Consider the following 22,888-nt stretch of genomic DNA (forward strand, 5'->3'; position numbering starts at 1 on the left):
TTTGTGTGAGGTTTAGTCGAGTGATCATACGGACTTACTTCGTTTAAAAATTCAGTGTTTCAATAATAGTGGCAAAGATAAGCTGGTCCGTGGTGATAATAATATGCATCGGTCAAATTTAATATTTGGAGTATATGTTGTTTTAAAGTTAACGCGTAGTTTAGGAGCTGCTTCATATTTCGTCAGAGATTGTTTTATCAAGTGATGTATTTTATGAATAGCAAGTCGTGATTGACATGAAGTGATTATTCTTAATGTACATTACATTAAGAATAATCACTTCATGTAAACATGAGTCTTCCGAATACCATAGAGAGATGAGAATCTACTTGTCCTTTAGTGATTCTTTAAATATCGCTTACCATTTGTTACTGCAGAAATACGTAAAATTAATAGAATACTAAAGTAATGAACTAGCTTTTGGAAAAAATACTGTTGTACAGAGTTAAACTTATGATTTCTTACTAATTTGTTTAATATAACGACCAAAGTTAGTTTTCAATATTAATAGGTGGTGGGGAAGCGATAGGGAAGATGCAGAGAAAGATGGAGTAGGTATATTTTAATAACTACTAACGGTTAGTTTTCCCTCTCGTCTCTAGGGTGAGAGCTATTTCTATGCTAAATTTCGTTCATATTGGTTTTATTGTTTAGCCTCGCACAGGTTACAAAGGCTACTCTTTTAATTTCTAGGGAAGCATTAACTGGATGCTTTTCCGGGGCAAATGCATCTTTCATCTAATAGGTTCAGTGGTAAAATACAAGTAAAAAACAGACGTTATGTTCAAGGTCGTGTCCGGATTCTAGTACTTTCGTTGATTAAATTCTTCCATCCTGTCGGCCTTTGATAGCTACTGTAATAGGAAGGCTTTAGAGGTCTTGCCGCGTGGTCTTTTACCTCTATTAGTTTGTACCGGTAATGAGACCAAAATAGAATAGAATATATTTAACACAACATGGACAGCCTCTACGGCTGAATTATATCCTAAAATCATATCTAATCTAAAAATAATATCCTAAATTATATCCCCTGATAGTGTCCCCTGACCAGATATAAAATTAATTAGTTCACGTGCCAAAGCACGGTAACAGGGAATAGGAGAAGATTACTCCCGTTTATTATTACATGTATATAACTTGGATATTATTTCCACTCGTGCGCCGATGCTTAAATAGTTGATAGTAAAAATATTAAATTTGGGCAGCGACAGCCTATTGGTTAGGACTTCGACATCACTGTCAGGGGGCCAGGTTCGAATCCTAGCATGCACCTCTAACTGAATGATCTTTTCTGAATGATATTTAAATTGTTTTAAACGTACATAGCGTTTAAAATAATTTAAATATCAACGGTGAAGGAAAACATCGTGAGGAAACCAGAGTGCCTGAGAGTGCTCCATAATGTTCTCAAAGGTGTTTGGAGTCCACCAATCCGCACTGGGGCAGCGTGGCGGACTACGGCCTTAAACCCTGCCAACTGTGGGACCCGTGCCCTGTAGCGGGCCGGTAATGGGTTGATATGATAATAAAATACTTACTTTATTTTGGAAGGAAAATCGAAATTCAATGAAATGCATCTATGCACTATTAGTTAATGTAACAACATTAAGGAATACTTCATTATTTATTGATACTTATAATACTTAAATGGATTATCATATATATGTGATTTTTAGTTAGATAGATATTATTATATCCTATTGGTTAGTCAATTGCAAAGTAAACCACCAAAACCGCAAAGGTTTCGTGTCAAGTAAATATTAGGATCAATGTCGATGTGTGATGAATTCATCAAAGATTTAATAATCTAAGGTATTTATTGGTACATTTACATTACATCTTACTTTTTTTTATAAATATTTGACAAATGGCAACTATACGAATCTATTACTTTATCCTCTTTGAGTAATAGACAACCTAGAGCCGCAAAAAGAAATTTTCCGAAAATTTGTTGTTACATTAACTAATAGTGCATAGATGCATTCCATTGAATTTCGATTTTCCTTCCAAAATAAAGTAAGTATTTTATTATCATCATATCAACCCATTACCGGCCCGCTACAGGGCACGGGTCCCACAGTTGGCAGGGTTTAAGGCCGTAGTCCGCCACGCTGCCCCAGTGCGGATTGGTGGACTCCAAACACCTTTGAGAACATTATGGAGCACTCTCAGGCACTCTGGTTTCCTCACGATGTTTTCCTTCTCCTTTGAAGCATGTGATAATTTAATTACTTAAAAGGCACATAACTTTAAAAAGTTAGAGGTGCGTGCTGGGATTCGAACTCGACCCCCGAAAGTGAAGTCAAACTCCTACCCATTAGGCTATCACCGCTTGACACCACTATGTTATTATGTCATCTTGTATACGAAATATAAAAAAATTATTATGAATTTATCATTATCATCATCCGCTGCCTTCTCAGACCTCATTTCTCATAGGAGGGACGGATTTAGAACACAGGTCCACATCGCTGCTCCAATGCGGGTTAGTGGGCTTTAACGACTATTACCACAAGTAAGTGATAATAACCGGGATCGACAGTTAACCGTTTTTTCCGAGGCACAGGGGATGGCACCGCCATTTTGCCAACTCTGTGTTGGTAGGTACTGCAAAATTCTTTAACATATAATACACAATACCTTATAAGTGGCACTAGACCCATTTGGCGGTGTGAATTTATATATTACCTGAAATCTATAAAAAAATAATAATGAAATATATATGAAAAAAATTATTCCTTATGTTACAAATGATTATATATGAGTTACAAATTGAGCAATTCAGCATCACAACTTACCTATATTATTAATGCGAAGGTGTGATTGCTTGTTTGTTTGTCCTTCAATCAAGCCCTTAGTTAGCAATGAACTTGAATTTTGGAAAAAACATTGTTGCAAGGACGGAGAGTAACATAAGCTACGTTTTATTCGAGGAAAACAAACCGTTCCCGCGGGTTTGTAAAAATCCGTGCCTAATACAAGCTGGCGAAGTGTGAAAAGAAGGTGTGCAACATCTAGTTATTTATAAATAAAACTCTTAGTGACTCAAGCTTGTGTTTTTGTGAGGTTTTCTATTGTATCTATTTTATTTTTTAAACGAAATATAGTTATTTAAATAAGAATAAAAATAATAGAAGCCCAGATTCTACGGAAAATATATGCTGTCTAACATGTTTTCCTTTAGGCTTTGTGCCTTTAACGGTGGTGGTATTGTCTATTTTTAATGCCAGGCTGTCGGGTTAAATAAGCATCAACTCACAAAACGCAACGATTTATTTAAATTTTCCCAGACAACTTTTTGTTAACGATATAAAATGATATAATTGTTGCATAAGTATACTTTATTACAAAGGTACATCCTTTTTTATGTGGTAACGCGTCTTTTATTTGTGTTAAAATTTTTATGCAAACGATTACTAGTTAACTGTTATTTAAATAAAGTTCTCTGTACTAAAAGTTTCAGTTTTTTTAATTTCGAAACCTATAATTAAATTAAGCCATTCCTAATATTAAATTAAGTTTAAATATTGAAAATTAGTGGCCTTGTTATATGTCTATAAACCACATACATACACCTAGAAATGAATTTGAAACTTGCGCTGACCCAGGTTGGCTGAACGCTTGACCGCCCGCATCACATTACTAACCTAATATGAGTACGACCCTGAGCTACTTGAATTCAGCTGTAAGTGAGTTATCCAGCTGAACTTTAGAAAACAATCAGTATCATATAAGTCTTATAAATATAAGTATTTATGAATGATTGAGTATATATTAGTTTATTATTTTATATTTATTTATTATATTTTTCTTATTTGTGCAATTTTGTTTATGTATTTGTATTTAGCTATTTGAATGTAGGTTTATAATAATTTTACACCACCTGTCCGCTCTCGCTCGTTATTTGTATTTCTATTGTTTTTTTTTCCTAACTTCATTGTGGTGTACAAATAAAGAGTTAAATAAATAAAATAATAGAGTATTTTGTAATTACTCATCGTCATCATCATTATCAACTAATTACGGGGCTCGCGTCTACCTCTTAGAATCAGAAGGAAAGTGGCATAGTCTACAACACTGGCAGAGCCTAAATTTGTAGCCTTTACTTACCTTTGAAAACATTGTGGAGAATTCTGTGGTAATCAAGTTATCTCACGATGTTTTCCTTCACCGTCAAAGTTAATTCCTTGGAACGCACATCATTCCTAAATGCTACGTGCCGGGGAGCAAACTCAGTCACCCCAAAGGGAAGGGCGAAATCTTAACACCAAGGCTCTATAATGACTATATAATCACTTTCACGTATAAGCGGTGATAGCCCAATGGGTAGGACTTCGACTTCACTTTCGAGGGGACGAGTTCGAATCTCAGATCCCACCTCTAGATTTTCCAAGTTATGTGTGTTTTAAGCTTTCGGACAATACATCGAATCCAGGGAAAAACAGCTGGCTAGAAACTTGGCATTCTCAATAAGGTCAAGCGGTACCTACTTCACGCCTGAACAGCTTCTCACTTTGTACCAAGCTCAAGTTCGATGGGATGGCTCTGCCAAGTATCAGCTTGATGTCCTGGATTCGGTGGATTACCGTGCTAGAAGGTTCATCGGTGACCTAGCCAATAAAAAACTTAAGCGTTTGTAACATCGTCGCAAGGTTGCCTGCCTTTCGGTATTCTATAGGATATACCTATTTCGGAGAGTGTGCCCAAGAACTATTTGATCTAGTTCCCCATCGAACCGCGAGGCACCGTAACGATCTGCATCCCTACGTGGTCGATATACCGCGGACGCGTACGACGCGCTTCGCATCCTCGTTTCTGATCCGCACCGCTAGGATCTGGAATGCTCTTCCAGCTTCCATTTTCACCAGTTCCTACAATCAAATCAAGTACCTTCAAATCAAGAGTGAATAGGCATCTTCTAGGCAAGCGCGCTCCACCTTAGGCTGCATCATCGCTTACCATCAGGTAAGCGAGTGATTGCAGTCAAGCGCTCGTCGATAAAAAAAAATAATTAAAATATCACTTACGATGACTTTTCCTCACGGTGTTTTCTTTCAAACGGTGAAGGAAAACATTGTGAGGAAACATGCATGTCTGAGAGAACTCCATAATGTTCTCAAAGGTGTGTGGAGTCCGCACTGGGCCAGCGTGGTTGGCTACAGCCCAGACTGAACCCTTTCTCAATGTGGCAGAATACCCGTGCCCTGTAGTGGGCCGGATTTAGTTTACTTCGTTTTGAGATAAATTTGAGAATGGGTAATTTTCCGAATTGAAACTGGCCATTAGTTTGAAGTTTGTTGGATTATATGGGGATATTTAATAATATGTTTTTATTAAATTTGCCTTCGCGAATTAACTCGCGTTAAGTACCTTGGGTCAAGCATGTTGTTACATAACTTTTCTAATCGGATTATCTAATGCAAAAATAATGTTTCCAATAGGAGTGGTCTGGGCACCCGGCCATTTTATACACTTTTGTCCCAATGCAGGCACACCTCCTTAATCCAATGGGCTTCATTAGGCGTTAATCTAATGATAAATGGATTGTGTGCGCTAACCGGTAGAAAATATGTATTACAACACATTAATAACTCTCATTAAAATCTGAAAATTGTTTGTATATAAAAGCTTTTGTATTTAAGCTAATATATATATATATATATATATATATATATAATAGCTTAAATACATATAATATATATATATATATAAAAAAATCTCTTCTCGTTTTATTGGATACTCATCAAGCCGCCCGGGTGAAATATATAGCTATAGCCCATGTAATTGCTAAAGTAACTTTCTAGCGGTTCAGAAGTTTTCAGAGTTTATCGGTTAAAATTATATAATAGAGGTAAAAATAGTTTGTAGGTAAAAGGTTAAAGAAAAAGAAAATAATTGGTATAAGAAAATAAGTAAACTTATTCTTACTTTTTTATTAACGCATATTGGTTACAGGATTTATTGAGCAACTGCCAACAAAAATGCCATCATCAGTCTTTATGTGGCGGTGAGCTACGGTGATCAACAAAATTTAACTACGCAAGCGCTACGAAGACATAGAATTCCCGTAACTGAGGTCAAGGTTGTGTATAACAAATCGTAAACAATAGGACGGTGTTCGTTGAATCGTGTCAATTTCGTGGAAGTTCCGTCCGTTCTTCAATATATCATGTAGGGAGGTACCCTATGGTTTTTTGTGTACCGTAGCTTTCTATATCACTAATTTTCCAGTTTTTCATAAGAAAACTTATCACGAGGTAAGAATATTTTAATGAAGCATCTTTCTTTTCCACCATTCTCCTCTAAGGGATTTAAGACAATTTAATATTACCAAACGCATTATATCTTACGGATTGAGAAAAAATCTTACCTACTGTTAAATAAATATTTTATAATACAAAATTATTTACATAAATATTATAAATGCCTTTATTTCAGGGAAAATTCCCATGTGGCGAAAATTAAAACAGAAAATGCGGTAATGATAAGAACGACTACGATAAAATCAATGGAATCAAATTAAATTTGATTGTTCATATTTGAAAGGACGTTTAACATAGTTTTTTGATAACATTTAAAAAGTATAAGTAAAGTAGAAGTATTTTTGCAATGGTAAACGTTAATCATTTAAAATCCGAATAACCATTAATTACCATCATAAAATTTTATTATAGAAACTATAGTTAAAAACGGGTGTGCTCTCAAAATGAGAAGGGTTAAGGCGTAGTCCACCAATCTGACCCAATGCGCATTGCTGGATTCCACAAGCCTTTGAGAACATTATGGACATGCGGGCATGCAGGTTTCCTCACTATGTTTTCCTTCATCGTTGAAGCAAGTGACATTTCTACGCTCATAACTAAGAAATTTTAGAGTGCGAATTGGTAGCAAACAGTAGTAGATTCTCGCATGAAGTCAAAGGTCGCTAATTCATTGTTCATAGGATTAAACGTTTTGCACCAATGATGTGACATTACGTTATCGCGCCGTTTCCAAAACAGAGCTGCAAACTTTAATAACAAACTGCAATGTTTGAATCTTGGAATAAAGTGCGCTATTAGAAAATAGATTCACAAAAGGCATTGTGGGGGAAAGATAGCACGCCATCGGCCGCTATCTATTTTAAATTTAATAATTGCTCGATTTTAACATAAGATATCGATAATTACGTAAATGTGTCTGTGCAACCATCTCTAAAAAAGTAACAGGATATACTAATGACACTATTGACCTATTTACTAGCCTTTCAATAAGTGTAGACTCGGAGTGTCGAAAACTATTGTAATACAGCCGATGTGTTTTAAGGAAGTGTAACCGGAGCAATTTTTATTTTCTCAGAATTTGCTTTTGGTCATGGTCAATGCATCTGAAAGTACGAGCATTCGTCGCAACTCGCATGGTGTCGGATCGGGTTTTGTATTATATCTGCAGAGCTTATCATAGTCAGGTTTCACGATATCTAAAGACATTTCTGGCATCCAACAATGCAATCGGATTATTAAAATTTATTGCACTTCTTTTTCCTTATTTATCGAGTTTATTGCAAATATGTTCAATTTTGTTGTGTTTGTATGCAAGTCCTTATTTTGATTTTTTAAATAGTTGCATGATACGCGATAGCTAGTAGGTGCAGATAATTAAAGCATCAAGACAAAAAAATACAGAGGGCAGAAATTAAATAAAATACCATTCTGACAAAAATACGTTTTCTTTACTTCCTTACCTAAATGTGTTAACACATTTATTTTTGGCTTAGAAACCAATTCAGTGAGGATACAAATTGTTTCTTTACTGACTTTCAAAATGGACAGGTTAATTTCCACCTTTAATCCCAGCAGCGGGACACTTTTAAATAAGTTTTTTGCAAGAACATAAATCTCATCTATCTAGTCACCGCGATATTCTTATGTATGTTGGTAATGTTTATATGTTAAAAGATCTTTTAACTTTTATCTTAATTTAGTATCAATATATCAATATGCAATTGCGATTGGTCATCCAAAATGAACTATATATTAATTAATATTTTTATAAATTCGTAAGCGAATCAGTTTCTTTCTCTGTTCTTTTTCACGCTTAAGTCACTTTGAAGATGTCGTTAAAATGTATGAAAGGAGATTGATTGCGCCCTGGAGACATGGGAGACTGTTTATCCCGGAGAAAGAAACGGATTCTGCGATTTAAAAATAAATGAAACAAAAACGAATGGAGCCACGTGGGAATGGCTAGTGTGTGTATATATTATTTGGTTTTCCAAATAAACAGAAATAAGTTATCTTTACGAAGTAAAATTAACGAGTGGCAATTTAAAAGTGGCCGTGCGGAAACTTGAGCTATGTGAAAAATGCATGCAAGGTTGACTGGCAGAGATAATATCGGTTTTTAATCACTTTTAACCACTCAACATTGTTTTATATTTCTTATACTGAGTCGTGGCTACCTATTGCTCAATTACTAAGAAGTCCAAAGGAAGAGGCTATTTGTAATAATCAATGTAACTTAAAAAAAAAACGACGTTTTGTTATTTATTAATTTCAATAATTAATTAAACTCAATGAATACTTATCAATATTCTTTTTTTAATGCTTTTAGCTAACATTTTTTGTATAAGCTAATGTTTTCTCGTTGACTTAGGTACCTACTTTCGTTCGTCTGCCGGAAGACAGCTTTATAAATTTATACAAATTTTAGATTTTTATGATTTGAATACCCAATTGGTAGCGATATTGTCCGGTGTATCCAGCTGTCATTTCATCGTAGCGAATTAATGTACAAGTTTTTTTTCCCGTGCGTCTGTACGTATATAAATATGTGTTAACTTTATGATAATTATAACATTCACCGAAATTTAAAGTCTTTAGTATTGTTGGTATCTTCCACTCTTAAATAATAAAGATTAACAAAAACAATCAAGTTCTTAAAAGCACTAACTGAAAAGTTTCGTCATTGATCGTATCGCATAACGATTGAACAATAACTGAAACTCAATTTCCAATCTTTTAATCTACATTTATTGATATTTGTTTATAACGGAGGTACTGTTTATCTATATGATTGCATTGATACACTGATTTCGGTTTAGATTATCTTACGAGTGTTAGTATCTAGTAGTACCCAGTACTTTCTAAATACAAATTGAGAAAAGGCGACTGGAGATTGTTAGTTATTTATTTTTCTATGAACAATGTATTTACCATTTATAGTCTGCGTTTAAGGTAACCTCTATTATCACTAGGCAGACACTGATTGAATGATTGAATTTTTCTCTGGTTGATTGCAGTTGCGAAGCTGTGATACGAGTGTTCAATGAACTACTTATAATACTGTAATAAATAAATATACTACGACAATACACAAATCGCCATCTAGTTCCAAAGTAAGCGTAGCTTGTGTTATGGGTACTAAGATGACTGATGAATATTTTTATGAATAATATACATAAATACTTAGAATATACATATAAACATCCAGACACTGAAATACATTCATGCTCAGCACACAAACATTTTCCAGTAGTGAGAATCGAACCCACTACTGGAAAATGTACCACTACTGGTGTACTGTAATATTAGTTCCAGAGTAGGTACTCCGTGTCACAAAAGGTGGCGCAATATGATTATTGGTAATAATAGAGGTCAGTGGGTACCATAGAGTTTTGGGAAGGTAGAACAGTTGTGGCAAAGCTATCGCATTAACATTGAACGAATTGCGGAGAAAGTTACTATTTAGCGTACATGTTGCCAACTTAGCTGCCATTAATAAGCAGATTGAACTGCTGATCACGAGAGGAACGGATACAGAAAAAAGTTTGTCAGATAAATTTATAATCTCATATAACGACAATCCCTACGAGATAACTGATAAAAAAGAAATAGGAATTTTTACTTAACAGAATGACAGATCAAAATAAGGAAAAATAAAATTGTATTTTCCTCGCAATTGCTCCATTTTCTCTTATCGTTTTAACCTTCCCTAGACTTCCACGAATGTTTCATGGTGTATATTAGCCAAATCGGTGAAGCCGATATCAAATTTTTGTAAGAAAAATATCAAAAGCTCTATTAGTCTGGCTGTATTAAGCTTCTACCTACATTTATTTTTTTTGAATCTCTATAACATGATAAAGTGAATTAAATAATATGGGTTTGTTTCAATGGGTATTTGTTGTAAATGTTGTTATCTGATAAAATACATATAAGTTATTTCATGTAGAGACAATACCTTAGCTTACCTTACAGCTTTGTCGCGGGAAGGAACGGATATTTTTTTAACTGTTACCTAGAACTGTGTACTTCTAATGACAAATAAGAGAAACTTTTATAAATGTCAGGGACATTATTTACACTAATGTAAAAACATGACAGGCGCAATTGTGGCATGTGAATAAATTAAATCAAACGTTTGTAAAGAAAGAATAACATCTTCGAAGGTTAGTTTATATTTTATTATGTATCAGCCTTTACCTACAGGTACCTATTAAGGATGTAAGTTAAGGGGGGGTTCCTAAAACGAGGACCTACTTACTTAAACGAATGAATACGGAATTAATTAATTAATCACAAGCTATTATAAATATGAACTATTAAAACTGTTTAATATATTAAGTACTTAATGTAATCGATGCTATGTTCGTAAAAAGAACGTGCCTACCTACAATGATTATAGTAGTGATAACAGTATTATTGGTAAAGTTAGATAAAGCAGTTATTTATTAGTCCTATGGATTAAAAAAAAACAAAGAAGAGGAACGAACAATTATTGTTCGTTATTATGTTGACTTTTAAGTATTTATCTTAGTAACGGTATGATGTAAAAAAAAGTATTTCCAACATGGGGATATATTATGTGTTAACCAACACGAAATATAGAAAATATTGCGTAGTAAGAGGTAGATCATACATCTGAATTCTTAATTTTGGTAAAACAAGACTTTGAAGAGACAATCTTCAAAATTTGATGGTTAAAATGTTAATACTTGTAAAATCAAAACAAGCAGTTGCCCTCGACTTAATTCGTATTAATTTTTCCCGGGCTTAAACGTCTGTCTGTTTCCAGAATTGAAGTCAGCTCAGTTTTGACAAGATCGGTATAGCTTTTAAGCCGTACATACTTCAACATTTTTTGAAATTCACATGATAGGTTGTTTTGAATGGAATTTCACGATTATCGCCGTTTTCATTACGTTTGGTCAGCCCCCATGTTCAGTATCTGCAGAATTGCCAGCTGGGAAGCGACTGACGTTTCCGCAGTTACTGAGTACCGGACTTTATATCTTTATATAAACTTAGCGATGACAACCGGTGCTGTCTAATTATGATTCGACTGGTTGCCAACCACCCGTCAGTAAAGATTCAGTCTCGGAATAGCGAAATCGCTTATACAGGTAGGTCTTTAATGTAGCTTTTATTGAGTCAAGAGGAAGCTTTTAACCTGCATTATTAAATCTAAGATTACATTTAAGATAGACGGCACGATTACTTAATGAACAGTCCGATAGTATCTTAACGCGAATTCTTATGTTACCAAAATAGGGTCACAATAATTCTATTTCTCACCTACATAATCTGGACGATATGAATGTTACGTGCTGCGTGTGAAGGTATTTTTATGACTTTGGATAAAGGCGAGTGCATATACAAGTTAAACATTTTTTATAGTTCTTTAAGAACTAGCTAACTAACGTAACGATTTAGTAGTTGCCTATTATATAAATAGGCATAACACTTACATGAAATTTGCTTAATATTCCAGCAAAGACAACTGAAATTTACATATCAGGAAAACTGGAAAGTTCAGGAATTGTATTGTATTTATACTGGTACTTAACTAGAAGAATGTAAGTACCTTATAAAGAATTTGCTATCTTATACAATTAGTTCTATACCTTTAGAGAATCACAGTCAAGGTTATGCATTGATAGAGAGGTACACGTACCTATATGGTTGCTATTCCCTCATTATTAAATTTTTTCACAGATTTTGGTCTTACCTGTATTATGCAAACATTATATTAGTACTTTAGATCAAAATCTGTCTTTGTGTCATTTTCATGTTATATTTCATATATACACAAGAAGAAGCGTGATTTATATTTATGGTAAAACTTGTTGTTTCAAGCGACTTCGCTCGTGTGAAATCTTAATGTGTATGCAAATGTTACTATCTATATAAATTACCACTTTGCAAATGAACCTGTCGATCTCTTGTTCTGTGGAAAACTATCCCACTGGAAACGTACATTTTTCTGAATAAAATTTGCCTATTCCAAACTATAATCTATCTCTGTGCTAAATTTCACCCAGATCCGTTCAGCCGTGATGGCGTATCACACATTTGTTTATTGTTTAGAAATTTAAAATGTATGTTACACATTTCATATTGCTGAGTTAAACACTTCTTTAAATTTATATATACGATCTCTCTACGTATCTACTTCATGTTGTACAGCATCATCATCATCATATCAACCTATTACCGGCCCACTACACAATGAAAAGGGGTTAAGGGCTTCGTACACCACGATTGCTCAGTGTGAATTTGTGGACTCCACTCTCCTTTGAGAACTTACAGACATGCAGGTTTACTTACGATGGTTTCCTTCACCGTTGAAGTGAGTTATATTTAAATTGCTTAAAATGCTAATAACTTAAAAAAGTTAAGAGGTGCGTGCTGGGATTCAAACTCGAGAGCGTGCCCTCCGAGAGTGAAGCCAGGGTCCCACCCACTAGGCTATCACCGGTTCAAGGTCACAATAGTTTAATTTTTATTTTAGAGCATAATAAATAATTATTATGCATTTCTGTGGTCTAAATTCTACATTTCAAAATTGACACAAAAATGTGCGACTCATAAAGGAAGGCCTTGACTTGGTCAAACAAATGAATTATAGCAGGCAATGCAACTAAATCATACCTAGGTAGGTACGTCTAGTATTTCAATTCTACATACGACCCGACACTTTATCTCCCCGCTTAATCTATGAGTGGGTGTTTTATGACATTATTAGGCTATTTGAATGTATTTCGTATTAACAATACTTTCAATTTCTTTAACAAAAACATTTTATTGTTTGATTTGACACACGTAGAGCTATTGTCTGCAATTTCATCTAGTGTTGATGACTGATGATGCTTTCTAAGATAGTAAGTAGCTTACCTGTTAGCGTATGGCACTTAAATTAAATCAAAACCCCTAATCGGTTCATAGTATCGTAACATAGCGTGTTTAGTAAGGTGGTAGGTAACAAGCCAATGTTAAAGTTATAAGAAGGCCTAAGTCTCAACTGGCCTAAGAAAAAACAAACTGTTTAAGTTAGCTTTTCCATGCGCATACTCCTAAGTTTTTTTCGAGTATCGAAACTAGTGTTTGACTCGCATATGTGCATAATTTCACAAACGATCCGTTAAGAGCGCCGGCTTCAAAAGTGCGAGCTAATTCGAATTTTAAACATGGTAAGTTAAACTTTTCTCTGAAATCATTGTGTTTTTAATATACTCACAATAGGATAATGGTACGATTGCGAGCGTACAAATCTTGTACTACAGGTACGAACCAAGATTTAAGCTCGCGCTCAGTTACGTCAAACAACCGGTAAATATGTCTCCAGTGTGGTACAAGGTTGGCAGGTCAGGCGTCACCAGAACACACGGGAAGCCAATGCATTTTACAAAAAGAAGCCTGCCATTGATATAATTTAAGGTTGCCTACGTACATGTCGTTTCGGAGCGGTGTATGTACGTTTTGTGTACCTTAATGTGAACAATTGAATGAGACAATGATTTAGGTACGCTAAAAGATAATATATCAATATTGGTCAGACTTCCCATTTTTAGCAGCAGGTACCTACCTACTACAGTGAAGTAAAATCTATCGCTCTGCTGGGCACGGGCCCCCTGTCTCATAGGAGAGGGTTAAATCACAGACCCAACAAGCTACCAAAGTAAATAATAAATAAATAAATAAATATACTACGACAATACACACATCGCTATCACGCCCCAAAGTAAGCGTAGCTTGTGTTATGGGTACTAAGATGCCTGATGAATATTTTTATGAATTATATACATAAATACTTAGAAAATACATATAAACACCCAGACTCTGAAAAACATTCATGCTCAACACACAAACATTTTCCAGTAGTGGGAATCGAACCCACGGCCTTGGGCTCAGAAATCAGGGTCGCTGCAAACTGCGCCAATCGGCCGTCAAATACTATAGATTATATATTTACTGTGACGCTACTCCAATGCGATTGGTGGGCTAATCAGTTAAAACCTACATATTATATTGAAAATCATTAATAAGAGAAATTCGCTCTCGATAATCTATCTATGGTATCTAGACAGCAGAATCGCCTTTAAAAGGTTAAAATGAAAACGTTATTTCCTTAGTTATGTATTAAATATAGCTGAACTTTGCAGTCAACCAAATGGAATCAATTTGGAATAAGAACTTTTGTTGCTTTAAAATTGGTATATTTTATTAATGTAAGAAATGTTTCTGAAAAATAATCTTAGTCATAAAAAGTTTACATATAACAAATAGGTAAAAAAAAATAGTATTTTTTCGTGTGTAAATATTGCAGTGCCTGGTGACTTCATTGTTTGTAACTTTGATTGTACTTGAAGATATGAACCACATTACCACATCAAGTTAGGGTTCGTATTTCTCGAGTTGAATATTGCCTTAGGATTTCACCTTTTAATTTCACCAGAAGACAACAATTATCTCGACAGTTAGTTTTACACTTCTTCTAGTGCATGTTTGTTACCTCTTCATGTCCCAATGGTTGAACCGATTAAGCTGAAATTTGCAATTAGACAACTTTTCTTTGCGTGCGATAGGAGTGAACTCAAATGGTACATTATATTCTTGAAAAGCTCTCGCAGAATTAAAGCCGAATTCTTAGCACACAAAACAGAAGCGCGTGCTGAAGCTAGTTAAAAATAATATAACTTTTTATTTTCTTTTTTATAAATGTGCAGATTATTAAATTTGACATAGCTGAATATATCAACTTAAAAGCCTGTAGCAATCCTATCGCACCCACTAGTCAAGTTGTTACGTGACTAGCCGCAAGGGCGACATGTCAACCATTAGATACCTTTTACGACACGTTTTTTTTTTGCAGTCATGCAAATGATATTGAAAGACTAAAGTCTATCAGTTCCAAAACAGTAGGTGCGTGATAAATGGGCGTTACGACTTGAACTTTGCTTAGTTCCTAGTAATTTTGTAGACTTTAGTTCAAAATATGGTTTACCTTAATACCTACTTATCGGTTAACTGTGGATTATAGAATCTCTTGATTTACGGGACGCAGCGTACCGTATTGCGACATAGTTTGAGGTAGGTGAACCTCAATCTATCAGATACAAAACGTACACTTTTGGTTCCGAGGACCTGTTCCTTATTTGCTTTATTTAAAATACTTTGAATTCCCAATACCTAATGACTGCATTCATAATTTGTGGTTCCATATTAGTTAGTAGCACTGGGTAAGTAACGTTGACCCAAGTCAGTAAATGGATAGATCCCGGGGTCTCCACAGCAAACTGCACAAGTTTTTAACTAACGTATTATAGCATACTTACGTCTTTTACAGTTTTCAACCACCTTAGCTACGGCTCCCGGTCTTGATGGTTCCCAACGTTCCCAGGTCCTAAGACCTAAAGACACAATCTCTTTTACCAGTTTCTTCTTCATAATATGAGAGTAAGTACAAGTCTTATTTGGCCAGACTGAAGTAAGTCACGAGTGGCTGTGCAGATATAGTTGCAAGGAATATCGTAGCAAGCTGTTATAGCTTAGTAGTTAGGACTTTGGATTCAAGTTCGGTGGGACAGAGTTCGAACCCTGGCTCACACTTTTAACTTTTCGAAGTTATGTACGTTTTGTATAATAAAAATAAATAGCTTTAACGGCGACGGAAATTGCATGTCTGACAGCTCTCCATAGTGTGAGATCCACCAATCCAGCCACCAACCTGGCCATCGTGGTGGACTATAACCTAAACCACTTTCGACCTGGGAGGAGATCCGAGTTCTGCAGTGGACCGGTAATGGGTTGAACGTGATGATAGTAGATTAAATTGGCATTTGTATGCGGTAAACGAGCGAACTTCAAATTTCAAAGCGAGCTCTAAAGTCTTCGAGACCGCCATCTCACCTTGTGGTAAGTTATAATGCTGTCTAACATGGTAGCGGGCTATCCTGTTAGGGAGAATGGCACTTATATTAAATTTATACCCCTATCAGGTTTTTACGCAACATCATACCTGAACGCTTAATCGCTAAGCGGCACGTCTTCTCTACGCCTCCTACCAGACCAGACCAGAGACCTCCAAATTAAAACAGCGCATACCGCTGCGCCATTGAGCTCGCCAAAATGCGTTAAATTGTACAAACTCTAACTGATTAGCCAGCACTTCTAAAAATTTAAACATAAAGCAATAATAATTGTCCTTTTTAGTAAGTGGTAAAATTAAATTAAGCACTTACATATGTGCAACATTGTTACAACGTGTTTTATCGTGTGCTATCAAAGAATGTTTAATATGTTTCTTAACGGCAATTACTTTTAAATACCTATGTAACTTCTGTACAAAGTGTATTACATAGATTTCTGATAGACGTGCTTTTTATACTATCATCTATTATTAGTATCTACTTATTTTGTGCCATTATGTGCTTCATTCAATAAACTGAATTACAGCACCATATTGTGCTCGTAAGAGTTCGTGAGACAAAAAATAATAATTTAATCAAGTAGTTACGAATTAAAAAAAATTAACGCAGCCTCACGAAAACTGCACGAATTTTCGTCATACAATCATTTTTAACGTGTATTATGCAAACCAACTAATAGGTAAGTTGCTTGCATTATTACCAACATCCCATTTCCTGTATTATTACAACCTTATATTATATATACGTTTTCCAAAAATATTTTTGACGATTGAAAAACATATGTATCAAAAAAGTTAGAGATCAATAAACAGTGTTCGACAGGGAGACTTCTTCCTTATCCCCAAAACTCTTCTCTGCAACTCTGGAGCATGACTGAAAAATCTAACTTGATAACATATGGAATTATCTTCGATTTGACGACGATGTTACATATTACATTAATCTCGAATAACCCAATAATTAGAAAAAACATGCTTAGGCAAATAGTAGCAGAGATTAATTAGAAAGTAAGATTATTCAGGACGGTGTTAAAAACCAAATGAATAACTAACTAGTCACCGTAAACCATTGACGTCAATGAGTATACAGAGGTAGGTATACTCGTTGACTATGTTTATATGCTCAAATTTACTCTCCTAAATCTAGATCTAGATCTAGATCTCAAAATAATTATTAAGAACAGGAAAAGTCTAACATGAAGGAGATACCAGTCGTTAAAATTAATTTCAATAAGCCGAACGATACCACGTCGATTCGGTCTGTTCTTAGTGCTGACGTCCTTTGCATCTTCACGACTGAAAATGTATTGCTTTCGTGACTGTGTGCTTATAACTTTGAAAAAAATAATATCCTTCCTTGCAAATTAAATATCACATACACTAGCCATGCGTTTAAATTATAGATATTATTATTGAATCGTAGTTATTATCGTGACTTTCGGCAAATATGCGGTAGTGAGACGAAATGTATGCCTTATTATGCTTGGCAATATTATTGTTTGCACGATAAAAAAAACTCCCACGTATCAATGATATACATACATGAAAATACAGATACTATGTCAGATTTATATAAATATCACGGTTCTCGGCTTAATTTTACTCACATAATTTTTTAGCATATCTGACTTCTATTTGAACTACGTTAACCACATCTAAAACTCGCCACAATTATTACTTGCAATTTGTAAAAAAATAGAGAGTAAACACTGAGATGAAGTTTTACTAAAACGATCAAATGTGTTAAAATAAAAACGTAGTGATGAGTAATTGTTATCTAACGAACCAAAAAAATATATAAATATAAATATACCTACCGATTTACTCTAAGTTAGTAAGTAGGTACAGCTAAAGTCCCTTATGTAGATATCGCTTAAAAAAAATATTACTTATCTGTGTAATTGAGTGTTATTATAGCATAAATATATATCATAAATATCTATTATAGTATATATAAATTTATATCGGTATTTGTGTAGTAATATGTAAATGTAGTATGTATGTTCATGCAAGGTTAATTTTATTTTATTGTAACATAATTTATACATCCACTTTTCACTTTTTTATCGGCTTCGTATGCTCAGGTTGCCTTTAAAAGATCACTTTTATTGATAAGGCCGCCTTTGCACCCTAGCACTATGTACTATTACTGTTTTCCTTGTATTTTTCCTATTGTGTTTTTATATTTTATGTCCCTTGTGTCGATCATTTTCCTCTTTATGAGGTTAAACTGTATAATATTCTGAAATCGGAAATCAAACAAGAAACTTAGTAAGTATTGTACTATAAAAGGCATGATGAAATGAAATAAATCGGGTCAAGTGAGAGTCGGGCCACGTGCAGTGAACGGTTCGGTATGGTTACAATAAAATATAATACTTATAGCAAACAGCTGTGGGCTTATTAACATTGCTTAAAACAGAATTTCTTAAAATTTTTACGCACTTTTTTCCGAATTAGGTATAGTCCTTATTTTAGGGCCGTCAAAGTACGTCAAGTCATATATATATATATAAAATGGAAATAACTCAAAAATGCGTGGACTTTCAAAAAATTTTTTATGCCCTATAGAATATTAAACTCATATAAAGATATAATGCTCATATCGTTTCTGGACTAAAGTTAGAGTAATATATTACTAAGTAATAAATACGGCTCGTGGCGGTATTTTTATTAAAGTAAATTATGCACCATTCATTAGGTACCTGGAGGTCAGTAACTTTAAATTTTTATATCATTCCAGTAAAGGTTTAAAGCTTCGTTGTGTAATAAGGTCAGCCTCTAATTAAGACAGCATAAAACAATCAACTGCGCTGTAAAAACAACTTTAACCCATGTCGGTAACTGGATTGTTTACGTCCGTGCCTTAAGAGCATTTTAAGGCACCGATCCCAGTCATATTGAGAGAACCTGATAGTCATACAGGCAAGTTTGAGTAGCGTGAAGAGATTAGAAACTCTTCCTTCCTAGGCTTGGCTCGTAAGAGAGAGCAGTTCGTTGATATTAATTACTCAAAAGTTGATTATGTGTGTGATGTATTTCGGAATTTAATACAATAGGAAGTCATGGAAAGAAGATGGGTTTTTTGTAGGCAATCGTAACTCGTAGCAGATCTCCACCGATTCTGCTACGTTGTAGAGATGAGTGCTATATTAAATGAGCAAGGGAGTCTTACCTTATCGTACACGTTAGTAGAGATTATTTTTGTCATACTTTTCTATTTAATGCAGACAAAGCCGTCGATACATAAATGACTTACATACATAAAAAATGTAGAGTAAGAGGAAAGGGAAGTCATGCTAGTCGGAAGTAATTAATTCGTAAATACGCACAATTACGTATTGAATTTCCCTCACAGAAAAACTTGTAATTTTTACATCTATCTATGGGTACAGGAACCCACGGTCAAAGTGCAGGCGCAAACTGGTGACTTAAGGTAGGCACACACTATGACAAGCCGCCGCGCATTGCATTGCAAATGTAACTCTTGCTCTGTAACTGGATGCGAATACGTTTCGTCTGTACGAAGGTTATGCAAATATCTATACATTTACGTTAGCAGTTTCCAAGCTATTGTCAGATATATAGATAGGTGATGACTTAGACCGATCCATCACCAACATCGGCTTCCCGTGTAGCTAGGACCTCCCAACGTACTAGGTTTATGGCACGTAGATCCAAATAGATTGAACAATATTTATATCAAATATTTCTTTTTAAGTATTTTTACAGTATGGTTATGGGAATTGATTTGTAACAATAGAGATTTGTGTTTAAAAAAATAGTATTATGGCGCAAGAATGTTTTTGATTTTTAGCCATACCTTTTGTTGGCTCTAATTTTCACGAGTGAAAGTTTTACTTGATATGCGGGGTATTTTTAAAAAAACGACGGGGAAGTTTTGGGGATTACGGGAACAAGGTCAAATTCCAAGCTCGTTTACTTAAGAATATTTTGAACTTCTCGGAACTCTACTTAGTATAGTGAAAGCGAGCAGACTAAAATACATTATTGCCGTGTACTAAGCATACAGTTAGTGTGCTGGGGTCAAATGATAGTTAAATAACTTAACCATAACGTCTATTTTAATAAAATATAATATACAAAAATGTGTTTATCCCACCACATCCTAGCACACCAACCATATTCTCTGGCATTGTTGTCCTTTTGATTTATAGCCTTCCTTAAAATAAAACTTTAAGATCAAGCGGCCAAGTAAGATGGCCTGGCCCACGTGCGTTAGTTCACTTTAAAATAATTTCTTGACATAATAAAGATACTACGACAATACACACATCGCCATCTAGCCCCAAAGTAAGCGTAGCTTGTGTTATAGGTACTAAGATAGCTGTTGAACATTTTTATTAATTTTATACACATAAATACTTATAACATACAGATAAACACCCAGACACTGAAAAACATTAATGTTCATCACACAAACATTTTCCAGTTGTGGGAATCGAACCTACGGTCTAGGACTCAGAAAGCAGGGTCGCTACCCACTGCGTCAGTCGGCCGTCCAACATGCTTAATATACATGTTTAATATATTATTATTGTTATTGCTGTTAATATTGTTCTTGGAAGCATTCAGTAGTAGTAGTAGAAGAGCTTTTTTGAGAGCTTGTCCGCGGAAGTACTACCCTTTACTTACCCTGTACTGCCATGTTTCGGTCTGAATAGCGTGGTTGCTAGTATAATTACTTTGTAGGGCATGTTCTTTGCATGCCAACTCGAAACATAATTTTGGTAAATATGGACGGCAGAAATGTACACCGAACCTTATAAGGAACACACGCCCGCTTGAATACAGACATTATCTTTATGTATATTTATAGATAATTGACACGGCCATAAAAATTACTTACACAACTACTAGTTTGGCCTGCGGCTTCAATACATACTAACATATTAACCATTAATTATTTATTTCTAACATATTCCGACTAAAGATACGATTAATCGAAAACGAACTACTGACCTATATGAGGATCTTAGTTAGGCTGATAAGAATAAGAAAAATAACGTTTACAAAAGATAGTTAAGTATGTTATTTCCGGCTAAGATGCAAGCCACGAGATATTTATGTTTATTTATTTTCTCGCCTTATTTTACACGAATAAGACGAAAAGTTGTGGCGTAATTAATTATTTCGTGGCGTGCATGTTACCCTAAATGTAATACCAACTATTGTTATTTATTTTTATTCATATCTAAGTAAAATGATATTAGGACGGCGGTTATATTATACATAAAATATTAAAGAGAATAAGACAAGTGGGTACACAAGTATTGCATGATTTCACACTTTTTGTTTCGGTAATTTAAACAAACCAATTAAACAAATTTTTTGTCCCCTGTCACTGATTTTTCTATTAGATACCGCCTACGTCGTGCCTAGTGACACGCGCCTTTCACACTTGACTCTTTTAGAAGGCGATTGACATTCCAATAAAGTCTGCGAATCAAGTTCAAGTTACAACCAGTACCCTTAGTACATGATTGGGTCGCTCGCAATCGAGGAATGGTTTTCGAGTATCGAACATCAGATTAAAATGGATCTTATTTCATATTCTATTAAAGCTCAAATTTGTCTACAGTCAACTATACTTCAGCTAGATAGAGCCTTTGGAAAACATTTGAAAATTGTAAATCAAGGCTACAGGATTTGAGACTCTAAAACAAGCGACATAAGGCCCATTTTACTTTGTCAGAATAGAGTTCGATATGCGAAAACAACTTCTCGATTCCGAGCGAGCATAACTTGTAATAAGGATACAGATACGTTATTACATAGCTACCGATAAAGTAAAAGTTGATACTGAAAGCTAATTGTCACGTTGCACATTTACCCGGACCAACGGACATTCACTTCCTGCGTGACGTAAGGTTAAATAACCTGAAATGTGATAATTCATACAAATATCAACAAAATTATTAAGATTATAAGTGAAGGGACAGTTTCATTAAAGTAAGAAAATTTTAATCTTATAATAACTTTAATGTCCGTTTTCACTTAACCTAGGAATCGCCTTAATCTGATATCTACTGATTTAGTTCCTAAAGAAAATAAAAAGGTTTTTCGAACTCTTATGCGACATCTAGCGACTTTAGGCGCCGTTTAAATATACTAAACTGATTCGGCGGATTGTAAAGTTTAGGGGACTCGTAAACTGACACTTGACAGATGAAAAAATATATAAATTGGATAGGGCTAACCCTGCGTTTAAACGGTGTTGGTACGGTGTTGAGTCAATAAGGAGCGAATGCTTTAAAACTGATGACCAATGATAGAATCAATTCTACGTAGTACTTGACTAATGGCAAATATCGTTTTCATATCCCCAATACAGGATTAATCGCAATTCCTAAATAATTTTATTGATGCTATTTTACCAAATGGCCGAAATAAGTGTAGGGCAAAAATATGTATTCATCGATTTATAGGTAGTTAGGTACTACATCAATTTGAAATTCAATTACGATGTCATTATTGCTACTTACTATTGGATATTAAATTGACCATCTCTAAGCCCCTAAGCTACATGTCCAGGTTTGTTGGTGGTTAAGCATGTTTCTATAATAAAGAATATTGCTCTCAACCTATTCGCAAAATAGCCCACCAACCCAATTGAAGCGGCCTGGTGGTACTGTGCTCTATAATCTTCACTTCTATTAGAAAAGAGGCCTGTGCCAAG

The sequence above is a fragment of the Pararge aegeria genome, chromosome 12 (genome assembly GCF_905163445.1).
Source record: "Pararge aegeria chromosome 12, ilParAegt1.1, whole genome shotgun sequence".
In the NCBI taxonomy this organism is placed as follows: domain Eukaryota; kingdom Metazoa; phylum Arthropoda; class Insecta; order Lepidoptera; family Nymphalidae; genus Pararge; species Pararge aegeria.